Source organism: Cyprinodon tularosa, unplaced genomic scaffold, assembly GCF_016077235.1.
Source record: "Cyprinodon tularosa strain WSP-4 unplaced genomic scaffold, ASM1607723v1 ctg1371, whole genome shotgun sequence".
Taxonomy (NCBI): domain Eukaryota; kingdom Metazoa; phylum Chordata; class Actinopteri; order Cyprinodontiformes; family Cyprinodontidae; genus Cyprinodon; species Cyprinodon tularosa.
In genome coordinates, this window is record NW_024038191.1 from 27,361 (window position 1) to 41,059 (window position 13,699).

At 43.3% G+C, this 13,699-nt stretch overlaps 1 pseudogene; it reads left to right on the forward strand.

The window, feature by feature from the left end:
• Positions 1-13,699, forward strand: part of LOC119778716 — a 57,610-nt pseudogene that overhangs the window by 20,111 nt on the left and 23,800 nt on the right.

Sequence of the window (13,699 nt, forward strand, 5' to 3'; positions counted from 1 at the left end):
CAATGAGTAAATGCAATCAACTAGTTTTCCTTAGATAGAAAACTATGAACTGATCTGAGTGGATGATCTTTTAAAGACCCACCTCTTTTCTTTGCTGTCACCTCTGATTCTAACTAGGGATTTTTTTCTAGAGAACTTATTGTCATAGTGATAACAACTGTAACATTGTCTACTTTGTAAGCTGCTTTGGATAAAAGCGTCTCCTAAATACATAAACATAAACAGAATGATCTGATTGAATTGTGTCTGTAAAGTGACCTGAGATGACATGATGTAAATTGGAGCTATAGAAATAAAATGAATTGAACCAAATCATGTCATCATGTCCCACAAACTGTTTACACATAACCTTCATTCTAGGGCCATTTAAAGTTTTTGTGGATAAGGTGGCAACTGTTCTGGGTCAGACAGTATCCGTTCCTATATTTCCCACAGCAGTTTATGTCTGCTGTTCTTCCACAGTTTTCACCAGTGACTTCTACAAATTCAAAGGAGACCCAGTCTTTAGCCCTTGGGTTCTATGGAAGCACTGCCACATAGGATTCTCCTCCTCTTCATGCTGGTATTGATAATATGATATCCTTGGGTGTTTTTTCCAAATGCTTTTTCCACTGATTAAAAGCAGAGACCAGATTCAATAAAATTTAAGGGCAAACTCCAACTGGTTTTATAGGCTGTAATAGCTGCATTTGGCACTGTGGATCACAGCAGTGTAAACCTTTGTTTAATTTTCTGTCCCACACTCAGGATAGAGTGTAATCAGAATACCAATGATTGCTGCTGCTGAGAAATGAGTTTGGGAAGCTCGTAACATGGGGAAAACAGCAGGGAAGCTCTGATGAGAAACAACCTAAGGTGTTTTTGGGACAGCAAAACCTAGATAAAGAATTCAATTGAATTCAGTTTATTTCTATTGCAGAGCATGATGTGTACAGAGCAGAAAAACACAGAGCCCCTGACCCCAGTGTCCTCCATAGCTACAACCATCAAATAAACCTTTACAATATGATCCATAAAACATGTGTGACAGTGAAAATAGTATGTATTGTCAACAATCTACATTTATTCAAGTTTTGCTTCTATATTCCCTCTTGAGTAGTTTATTTGTGAAACTTGAATTATTTGTCTGCACAACGTCAGTTAATATGAAGAGTGCTGCTACTGGAACTAAAATATTTTAAAAACAGAAGTAATTAACTATTTATTAAACGAGTATGTTGTCCATCACAACAACAGCCCTATTTTGTTCAGTTATATATTGCAAACCTGCATTCTAATGTTTTATTTCTTATTCAGATTGAAGGACTGCAGTTTGTCAGAGAGCAACTGTGCTTCTTTGTTCTTGGCGCTAAAGTCAAACCCCTCCCATCTAACAGAACTGGACATGAGTGGGAATGACCTGAAAGAAGCTGGAATAAAGGAGCTCTGTAATTTTCTACAGACTCCTTTGTGCAAACTACAGATATTATTGTAAGAAACCATATTTCTTCTCTGCACTGCTTTGATTTAATAAAAGTTCTCTTTATTTCAAACATTCTGCTGCAGTTAATACAATAATAAGCAAAATACATTAAAAGTGGTATTAATTTTTATACTATTGGCCATCATGAGATTTTATATGGGATTTCTTTAAAAAAGTTAATGTAGTTACTCCATAGTTGTCATGTTTGGCTTGACGCATTTGGCCCACATGCTGAATACACTCGGAAACAGGCAGATCTTTGAGGGTTTTATTAAAAAAACAGAACGAAAGGGGATTCTGCCACCGCAGACCGAAGCTCAGCGCAGGGAGCCGGAACCAAGGAACGTCTAGGGGAATGAGAAGGGCGGTTAACCAGGGACGGAGCAGAGAGGAATGTACAGCTGGACGAACGCTTACCTCAGAGCGGGGAAAGCCGAACCGGGGAGATGGCGGGTTGGACTCTAAGCTGGCCTGGAGGAGGAGAAGGCGATCGTCCAGGTGACCAGAGAGCTGAAGTCAGAGAGGGTCCGAGCAGCACCGGGGAGATCCAAGGAACCAGAACAGCGGGGGAAACCTGAAGGAGGTCCGTGAGGGTGGGGGGACCAGTGAGGGGAACCGACTCGGAAGGAACCGGGGGAACCACTCAGAGGAATCCACCAAGAGAGGGATCAGAACACGAGGGGGTACCTGGGAGACACAGAGGTAAGACAGGTTACACAAGAGCTTGTGAAGGCTAGATACCGTGGTAGTTTTAGCATACCACTACGGTAACACTCAGGCGTCCTCCCGCTGTCTGAACGCAGTTCTTATAGAGCACCCGGTGCTGCAGAAACAACCTGCTGGTGTGCGAGCACCAATCAGTCAACCAGGAACACCTGTGGAGAAGGCAGAGGCAGCAGAGTCCTGACAATAATCATCTTAATGGAAATGTTCAAATATCAGTAGAATAGTAGCGGTTGCACGAAACCAGGGTAAAAAAATCTGCTTTAGAGCAGCAAGATGTGTTCAGTTCTTCACATAAACATGAGGTTCAGGCAAAAAACTTTTGAGAGTTCCTGTATGTAAAGTATATGACACGCTAAGCACACCGAATCGAGGTATGGCCCTTCGGAGCTTTTAATACTGACCAGTGGCCAACATAATCAAATAAAATAGATGATAACTTACATTATGTGACATAATAACTGAAATGCTAAAAAATATGGTTCTTCTGGACCGTCGGGTGGCGGTCTTTGGGGGGGGGTACTGTTAGGATTCCAGCTTGTGGGGCTTGTTTTTGTTCTTTTGCAGTTTTCACCATGAACTAATCCTTCTACAGACCAAGCTTCCACAAATAGGATCTCAGAAAACCCTACCCAACAACCACCCAACAACCACTGTGAGTCCAAGTTACCTTGTATTCAGACCTTCGCCCAGTTTTACCACAGTCCTTGAACTCACCACTCTGATCTCCTCCTAGAGCTTCCGCTTCCGGTTCACCAGACTGCAGGAACCTCCCCAAGCTGAAGAACTGTTTTTCCTATCTCTGTACAGTTATTCTTCAATAAACTGTTAAAACTTTCTCGGTCAAATATATTAGACCCATCATGACAGAACACTCTGGCCAAACCGTAGACCCAGCAGAAGCTATCGAGAGAACAATCCAATTCCAACAAACAGCTATCCAGAAACATGACCACACTCTCTTGGAACTGGTAAACCAATAGGCTGAGATGAATCGACAAATCACGGATTTTACTGAATTATTCCGTGTCCACTATTTACAGAATCCAGGTCCGGTCAGTGAGGCTGCACTGCCTCCAGCAGCCCAACCTCCAGTCCGTTCCACTTTTTCTGAGTGTCTGCTGCCCAATCTTCTTAGGTTTAATGGGGATCCCAAGAAGTGCTGAGGGTTCCTCATGCAACGCTCAATCCATTTCAGCCATTCTCCTAGTAAGTTTGTTTTGGATACCTCTAAGATCTTCTACATTATTTCACATTTATCTGATCGTGCTTTGGACTTGGCAGAGATAAGGTTCTCTTCATCCCCTCAATACAATTGTACATTTAAGGAGTTTTGACAGAGTTTAAACAAACCTTCAACCATGATACAGATAAGGCTCTTAGCTCCCGAGATCTCATAAAGCTAAGACAAGGACAAAGATCAGTTGCTGATTTTGCTATTGACTTCCGCATACAGGCAGCGGCATCTGGATGGAACAATGTAGCTCTCAAGAGTGTTTACTTAAATGCCTTAAATGAGTCCGTGAAGGACGAACTAGCCACTTTAGATGAACCTGAGTTGTTGGAGGACCTTATTAGATTGTCTATCTGATTGGATATTCGGATGCGAGCTCGAGCTAAGGGCTAATAGAAATGCTCAATCCAAATCACTTCCTGTTACCAGTCATGCAGATCCTACCAAGCCTTCACATACATATAAGATTGAGTCCTGAACATAAGCAGCTCAGAATGCATGCTAAGTTTTGTCTCTATTGAGGTGAGGCTGGTCATTTTGTTTCCCTTTGTCCCCTGCTGTTAAAAGCCAGTGTCCACCAGTAAAGGCGAGGGTGCTGGCAGACCAAAAGATTTCTTCCAGTTCACCTCGTCTACTTTTGCCACCTTCAATTCAGATAAACAATCAGATCCTTTCACTGACAGCTTTACTCGACTCCAGCTGTAAACAAAACTTACAGTATTGGATTCATCCTTTGTGCAACAGATGGGAATAGAGACCATACCCCTTCAAGCCCCTCTTCGTGTTTTTGCCCTTGATGGCAGGAATCAGCCTCAGATAACCCACCGGACCCGGCCTATTCAACTAACAGTTTCTGGTAATCACACTGAGTTTATTTCCTTCTACATCTTCCCAACTGCTAACTCAGCCATGATCCTAAGATTCGAGTGGCTGCAGCTTCATAATCCTTTCATCAATTGGTCCAATAGACATATTGACTCCTGGTCTGTTAACTGCCATTCATCTTGTCTCCGCTCAGCAGTTCCGCCAGGCGCCCAACCGGCTGTAGGTTATGAGGTTGACCCTCCAGATCTTTCATCAGTCCCGGCAGACTATCATGATTTGGCTCAGGTTTTCAGTAAGTCTAAAGCCTTGTCTCTGCCTCCCCACAGACCTTATGATTGCTCCATAGACCTGCTTCCCAGAGCACCTTTACCCAGCATCCGTCTTTACAATATTTCCAAACCAGAAAGGGAGACCATGGAAAAGTATGTTGAGGAGTCCCTGGCTGCTGGCATCATTCAACCCTCTTCATCACCCCTTGGTGCAGGATTCTTTTTTGTCGCTAAAAAGGATGGTTCCTTAAGATTCTGCATAGAGGTCTGAACCAAATTAAGGTAAAGAATAAGTACCCTTTGCCTCACTTGTCCTCTGCTTTTGAGCCTGTCCAGGGAGCTACTGTGTTTACTAACCTGGACTTAAGAAATGCCTATCACCTACTTCGCATTGAGGGGTCCGAGTGGAAAACCGCCTTCAAAACTCCACTCGGACATTTTGAATATTTGGTGATGCCTTTTGTTTTGACAAACGCCCCTGCTTGTTTCAAAGCCCTGGTGAACAACGTTTTGAGAGATTTCATCAATGTCTTTGTTTTTGTTTTACATTAATGATATTTTGATTTTCTCCAAGAACCTTTCTGAGCACAAGAACCATGTCAACCAACTTCTTCAGCGCCTCCAGGAAAAGTTATTTGTCAAGGCTGAGAAGTGTGAATTTTACAGACCTGTCTTGTTCCTGAGCTTCATTCTAGAGGGCAGACAGGTAAGACCCACTGAGGAAAAGATCAAAGCAGTTTTGGACTGGCCAACTCCAGAAACGAGAAAGCAGCTACAGAGATTTCTGGGATTTGCTAATTTTTATTGGAGGTTTATTCGCAATTACAGTCAAACAGCTCAACCCCTTACAGCTTTAACCTCCACCAAGACCACCTTTAACTGGAGCCCTGAGGCAGATGCAGCTTTTAACCAGTTAAAGAACCTGTTTGCTAACGCACCTGTTCTTATTCAACAAGATCCCACCAAACAGTTAATCCTGGAGGTGGATCCCTCAGATTCTGGAGTAGGAGCTGTTCTCTCTCAGATATCTGATACAGACCATACGACTCATCTGTGTGCCTTTTTTCCCACAGACTGCCTCCTGCCGAGAGAAATTATAATGTTGGGGACAGAGAGCTGCTAGCTATCAGACTAGCCCTTGAGGAGTAGAGACACTAGAGGGGGCTGAACATCCTGTTGTGGTCTGGACAGACCACAAAAATTTGTCATACCTTCAATCTGCTAAGAGGCTTAACCCTTGTCAATCCCGTTGGTCTTTGTTTTTCCCACAATTCAACCTCACCATTTCCTTTTGTCCTGGTTCCACAAACATTAAGCCTTGCGTTCTCTCTAGACAGTTCGCCTCAGATGATTCTGAGAGGACGCCCTCTCCCATTCTTCCTCCGAGCTGCTCTGTTGCCACAGTTACTTGGGAGATAAAGGATCTGGTAAGACAATCACAGTAATTTGAACCTGATCCCGGGACTGGTCCCCCCCAAGATTTATGTTCCTTCTGCTATTCGTGCTCGTGTTATCATTGGTTGCATTCATCTAAGTTCTCAGATCATCCAGGCATCAGTAGGACTGTTGCTTTAATCAACCAGCACTTCTGGTGGCCATCAATTCAAAGGGATGTTAAGGAGTTTGTGTTGGCCTGTCCGACCTGTGCTTGAAACAAGTCCTCGCATCAGCCCCCATCTGGTCTGCTACAACCTTTGCCCATACCTAAATGACCCTGGTCACATATAGCCATTGAATTCGTCACCGGATTACCCATCTCAAAAGGTATGACCACAATCTTGACAATAATCGACCGCTTTTCTAAGGCCTGCCACCTTGTTTTATTGAGAACACTGCCCTCAGCCTTTCAGACTGCCCAACTCCTGGTTGAACACATCTTCAGCCTACATGGCATTCCTCAAGACATCCTCTCAGACCAAGGACCTCAGTTCATCTTTCAGTTTTCGAGAAATTTTTTTGTTGGGGCCAAAGTTTCACTCACCTCTGGCTATCACCCACAATCTAACAGCGAAGTAGAACTGATTAACCAGGAGTTGGAAGCCACTCTCAGATGCCTAACAACAGCCAAACCCTCCGATTGGAGCCTATATCTACCCTGGGTAGAATATGCACATAATTCACACATCTCATCTGCTACCAGTTTTTCCCCTTTTGAGGTCTCGCTGGGGTATCAACGTCCTTTGTTCCCAGCTGACGAGAAAGACCTCTCAGTTACATCTTCCAGCACCATGTCTGCCGCTGTAAAGCAGTCTGGAACAAGACTGTTGCGGCCCTAAGTAGAACGAAGGAACAGAACTCTTGTTGGGCAGATCGTAGGAGGAGGGTCACCCCTACCTTCTCTCCTGGCCAAAAGGTTTGGCTATCCACAAGGGACATCCCACTCAAATCAATGTCCAAAAAGTTGTCTCCCCGTTTCATTGGTACTTATTAGGGGGAAAAGATCGTTGGCCCTTCAGCTGTCCGTCTGCACCTGCCCACCTCCCTCAGAATCATCGCACTTTTCACATCTCTCAGATTAAGCTGGTTCAGTCTAGTCCCTTGTGCCTACCCGCTGAGCCCCCTCAACCTTTGGATATTGACGGCCACTCCGCCTTCTCAGTTCGCCAGATAGTGGGCAGGGTTGGCAATACCTGGTTGTTTGGGTGGGTTATCGACCTGAGGACTGCTTTATTTTGGACTCCTCTCTTATAGCTGATTTTCGTTATTCTCAGCCCTCTGGTTGTTCTGGACTGTCGGGTGGCGGTCGTTGAAGGGGGGGGGGGGTGGCGGGGGAGTACTGTTAGGATTCCAGTCTGTGGGGCTTATTTTTGTTCTTTTGCAGTTTTCACTGTGCACCCACTGAATGGTGCCATTGTCCTCTGCTAGTCTGGAGGGTTTCCTGTTCTTCTCACCTCAAACCTGCAGCCTATTGGGTCTTCACTCCCTGAAGAGTATTTAAGGAGCAGACTGTCTTCACTTCCTCACCAGAGTGTTTGCCATTATTCAGTACTCTAGCCCCTCTGAGTTTGCTGAGTCACTTTGAGTCCAAGTTTCTTCAGAGCTCTTTCAGCGCTAACCAAGTTTTCTCTTTGATTCTCCAACAGGAATTTCCAGACCCACTGGTTAAGCTGGCCCTTCAAATCTTGGAAGGGATACACTCTTCACACTGAGAAAGTAGACGGATCTCCTTAACTGCACACCGAGCACTTCAGGAACTAAGTGTCAGTCTGGTCTACTGCTCCTCAGGATCTCCTTAGTCTTCCTGTCCGCCCTCCAACGAACCAATCTTCTACAGACCAAGCCTCCACAAACGGTATCTCAGAAAACCCTCCCCAACAACCACTGTGAGTCCAAGTTACCTTGTATTCAGACCTTCACTCTGTTTTCCAACAGACCTTGAACTCACCTCTCTGATCTCCTCCTAGAGCTTTCGCTTCTGGTTCACCAGACTGCAGGAACCTCCCCAAGCTGAAGAACTGTTTTTCCTATCTCTGTACAGTTATTCTTCAATAAACTTAAAAATTTCTCGGTCTCTGTGAGTGCTTCTGCATGTGGGTCAAACATATTCGACCCATCATGACACTCTCTAAGGTCCGTACAATAAAGCGAGCCCAATCTACTGGGATTCCTCCCAGTCTATCCAGTTAAACCAGTCCTAAGTAACCAGGATCAGCGGTTCCACCAAGGTGGTTATCAACTCCCTAACTCCATCCAGGTTGTATAAAGGGGTGTTTTCTGGGTACCAGACCAATCAGAATCATAAGAGCAGAAGGCAGAGAACCGTATTTCTTCTGAGGAACAAAAACTCATATTAGAGAAACATGAAGAGTTAAAGAAAATTCTGAATGAAAAGTTAAACAATGTGGCAGACTAGAAAATATGCCAAATTACGGCAAAGGATTGGTGACTGCGTTAATGATCAAGCTCCACATCAGAGTAATTGAATGCAGCCTGCATCCCGATCACAGCAGATTAATGAAGGGAAATGGATAGAAATAAAACCCCAAAACATAATTTATCTGCTTAGATGAATTTTCACATTCAATTATGTTTGGACTCCAATAAAGCTGATACTACAATTACAACAGGAAGTGATCAGTCTGAGGAAAATCATCCTGATTTCTGAGCTGGGAGAACTTTTTTTTTTCCTGTCGGTTTACCCCTTAATCCCCAATTGCAGCAGCTTCTCATTTATACTGTAACAGCAAACAAGAAAAAAAAGATTTATGTATTCACCAACTTGTGTATTTAACAGCCTGACTTTTATGATGTTATGAGTGTGAAATTTCACATAAACACAGATAATCACCTACCTGGAGTGGAATAAAATCCTTTTTATAGATGTTTTTCAGGCCAGTCAATCAGTGTCCCAGACGGTTGACATGAAGCTGCTAGCTGGATAATATCTCATGGCCATACATCCAGTCTGTGATACAGTGAGGAACACGTTCCCGTGGGTCGCACAGCTGACAGTATTTGGTGTCAGTCTAACCCTAACCCGCGGAAACCTGTATCACCTATATAAGTCATTGTCATATTGGTCCAAAGGAAGTTTTCACCTTTTGTGCTCTGATTTTCATTATTTATTTATTAATTAGCTTACTTAAGGAGGTATTACATCCATTTTAGATGTGATTAATCTATCTCTGTTTACAGGGATGCACCAAAGGCTTTTAAGGTTGCTGTAATTAAACCACTGCTTAAGAAACTGTCTCTTGACCCAGATGACTTGGTCAATTATAGACCTATATCCAATCTTCCTTTCTTATCTAAAATTCCTCTGCCTGCTCCATCACACTGCAACACATGTAGGTTTTTGGAGAGGTGGTCGTTACTGGAGGGCCCCATCTTCTGATGATGTCCCTCACCCCAATTTTATTTTGCATTTTAGACACTTCCATCTACAACATTTTCACAACACACATCTATGTAGGGCATTTGCCGGGGGGGTGGGGGTCAAGGGCACCAAGGGGGGGCTTATTTTATGGGCCTCACCACAGTTGGAACGCCCCATCCCCTCTTGCATTTAGACACTGAGGGTTCTGCATTGTCGAAAGGGGGATGAGCTGGCACCGCTTCTCTCCCGGATGGGGGGTGGACTGTGCTGGACACCCCATTTTGGTACTCCCAGTTTTAATTAAACCTGAGAGAAACATGCAACAACATCACATTCCAGCGGGCACAGGGAGGATTGGGGTCTTCTCACACCCCTGTTCTCCGGCTGCCACCCAGAAGCTGGGGCTGGTGAAAAAACGAGCCGCCTTGTCTGCGGTCTTGGCAGGGGGCTGCTGCGTTGCCTAGGTGGCCTGCCGGTGGCGGAGCTGTCACCTCATGGGACCTCGGTTCCCTGGGGCCCAGGGCCGGATTCACTTCAGGGTGGCTGGCTGCCAGTGGAGCCCGTGGATTCGTCCCCGTGGCTCTCCGGGGCTCCGGCATAGTGGTGGCTGGGGGACTTCCTCAGGGCTGTCTCTCTGATCCCTTGGTGGGGGCTGTATTTCCTGGGCTGGCCCCTCCTTGGTGCCATCACTCTTGGGGTCCCTTTGGATGTCTGGGGCTTTGGGTCTTCCGGCACTGGACTAATGGGCATTTTTTCTTTGGATAAACTTTACATGCACAAGTGCACTTTCACAAACAACTACAGGTGCTTGGTTCCAGGTACTCAGAGATTCACTTCCATACAGAAAGCCCACATTCTTCAGGTAACACAGAGTACATGTCAGATTATAATAATACTACTTCAGCGATGGTTTCAAGGTGTTACTTTATTGTATATCTCGTACCATGTCCGTTGGCTCTGCTGTTCTTTTTACATTTCTTTGCAGGTGATGAAGCAGACAGAAAATGTTTTATTCTTATCTCCTTTCTATCTCCTCTTTCTTTCATCTTTTCTCCTTTTCTTCTGCTTTTCCTCTTCTGTTCTATTTACATAGCAGAGTCCAAATAATCTGTAAAACTTCCTGCATAATTATAATAAAGCAATTTATATGCATGAAACAAGCGGAACACTATGGCGATAGCCCTACTGCTCCACTTGTGAAAGTAAAATCTGTTGGGCTCTTTTTGGCATCAAGAGAATAATTCTTATTGCCACATCGCCAGAAACGACACTTTAAAAAACAAACAAACAAAAAAAGACGAATGAATCCAGATTTGTGGTATCGAAAAGTAAGGGTTAAACCTGAAGTTATCTTGCTAACCCAATAATCCTGTGCCGTGGTATGGGCATCTGCTCCACTGTGTAGGTAAACACCTATTTAAACCAATAAGCTGTTACCACAGTAACTATACCTGTTATACAAACACACACACACCTACCATTATGACTGCTACATTTCACTTAATATTTTTTATCATGTCATAATTCATTTGCCAAACAAAGCATACATCTACTGTTTTAATAAATATTTTGATTTTTCTTATTTTTTTACTCAACTCTACTCAAATTCTACTTTCATAGCATGTGCAACAGCATTGTACCTCTATTTAAGGTCAGAACATCATTTTGACTTCAAAGAGATTTTAAATTCTGTTGTGTGAAGCAAGTTAATTTAATCTCCTTGAATTAGGGTACAGTGTGCTTTTATATTTATATTGCACCTTTCACAGACCAATGCCACAAAGTGTTTCACAACACAGTTTAGAAATATCAGAAAAAACACAATATAAAAGGCCAACACAAAAAGACATGATGGCAGCCTAAAAGCTAGTTAGAGCCTGTACAAATAAATGGGTCTTAAGTAAGCTCTTGAAGTTGACAACAGAGTCAAGAGACCACAATGCAGGTGCAAGATCATAAGAAATATCTAACAACTGATGTATCCTTGAAGACTTTTCAAAGGTCTCAAATTATTTTACTGATTAAGATGCTCAGGCAACATGTTTCAGTATACAACTTCCAAAGTTTGACAAAAAATGTAACCATTAAATAGTTGTGGCTGTGGAATGATAAATAAACTGAAGTTATCTGCGTTAATCCACATTTTTATATGTATTTTATTTTTCTGACCATTTTTTCAGTTACATTAGCATTGACTAAGATGCTGGTGGAGCTAACAGTTTGAGAGTTGATGTCAGCAGGTCTTTATAGAAGCAGCATCATGCTCTGTTGAAAGGTTTTGACTTGCATGCTGTTGACTTTTGCTCATGTCTCCTTTTTGTTGTTTAGATTAAAGAACTGCAGTTTGTCAAAGGTTAGCTGTGCTATTCTAGTCTCAGCCCTAAATTCCAACCCCTCGCATCTCATCGAATTGGACATGAGCGAAAACAAAGACTTGCATGATACTGGAGAGAAGGAGCTCTGTGAGTTTCTACAGAATCATCACTGCAAGCTCCAAATATTGAGGTAATGTTCCATCTTTCTCTTTTTTGGGATACTTATGAAGAGAAATCTGTGTTGACATGAAACTGCAGACATATGAGAATGTTTGTGATATTCAAATGGAAAATGCATTTTTTTTAATACTGTTTTCTCTCTTTATCGTAAAAATCTAGCAACAATAAAAGTATAAAAATGAAAAGCTTGTGTTTAAAAATGCCTGGTTTAATAACTGATCATTGAATACGGTGACAACGTATGTTTAACTATCATGAGCCAATTTTAAGTTTTTAGCACATTTTTAGATTTGAGAAATATATACTCTTTGTATACACTTTGTGTACTCAAAATGACAATAAAAGTTAAAGTCAAAAACATGTTTCCCACATTTGTGAAACAGAGTTTTTCCAAGAATAGTTTTTCATAATCATGGTTATAATGGCTTCCAAACAAAAAAAATTAAAATACACTAAAAATCCTCGACCAGTGTGCAAGAGAATATTTCATCCTAAAAATCTCTGAAGTCAATATCAGATGACATAAGGCAGAGAATGGAGGATTAAATGTCTCTAATTGTCAGTTACCTATTTCATAACAAACACAATCAGGCTTAAATCAGAGGAAACCGAACTTTAGCTCATTTTTTTCCGAAGATGTTTTGCCAACTATACAGAGCTCTGTCAGATAGTTCTGTCAGCTCAAACCAGTAAACTGTAGTCAGAGCTCTCGTGTATTAAAGCTACACGAGGTTCATCCTCCTAGTAACAGAAGTCTGTGGAAATTCATTAACAAGATGGAAAAGACACATGGAAAAAGAAAAAAGCACATCAACATTCTTTTGTACATAGTCTCTCTCTTACAACCACAGTTTTAGGCAGGGGTGGGCAATTCCAGTTCCTGGGGGCCGGTATCCTGCAACTTTTAGATGTGCCTTGGGTTCAACGCACCTGAATCAAGCACTCAGATAATTGGGAGGACTCTGCAGGAACCGACTGCATACTGGGGAGGTAACTCAGCCATTTGATTCAGGTGTGTTGGACCAAGGATGGATCTGCAAGTTGCAGGATACCGGACCCCAGGAACTGGAATTGCCCACCCCTGGTTTTAGGCCTTTGCTCATTTCTGTACAGACATACCCCTTTTCAACATGACTTCCTTGATGTCATAAAAGCTTTCTCCAGGACTGTTTTGAATGATCTGACTGGAATTTGTTCCATGATGCAGTAACCTATGGCAAAATGAATATAGATGAGTATGCCATGACTGTTTCAACCAACAGCAACAAATGCATTGAGGACACCAGCATTACTAAGAACATCACCACCCAAGCCAACCAACCACCTCGGATGAATGGGGAGGTTCGCAAACCGTAGAGATACCGAACTCAGCTTCCAAGTCTGGTGACAGAGGCTCTGAGAACAGCAAGAGCCAGCTTGAACTGTGCCATCGGATCAGCAAAGCAGAACCAAAGCTGGAAGACCAGGATCTCTTCCATGATGGCAAGGCATACGGCGATCACAGACTAAGACACACCCTCCCCTCCGGTAGATGCAGCTGATGCTGACTTCCTGAATTAATTAAACAACTTCTTTGCAAGGTTTAGGGCACCAAACAGCCTCCAGCAGTGAGAGCTGTTCCACACCAGAAGGAGGAGCCACTAAACCTGGACGTAGCTGAAGTGAGGAAAACTCTGAGGAGAGTCAACCCAAGGAAGGCCCCAGGGCCTGATAACACACCTGGGCAGGTGTATAAGGAGTGGTCAGATCAGCTGGCTGGTGTCCTCACAGACATCTTTAACACCTGGCTGGACCAATCCATAGTGCCAGCATGCTTCCAGTCTGCCTCCATTATTCCAGTCCCAAAGAAGCCTCAGGTCGCCTCCCTCAATGATT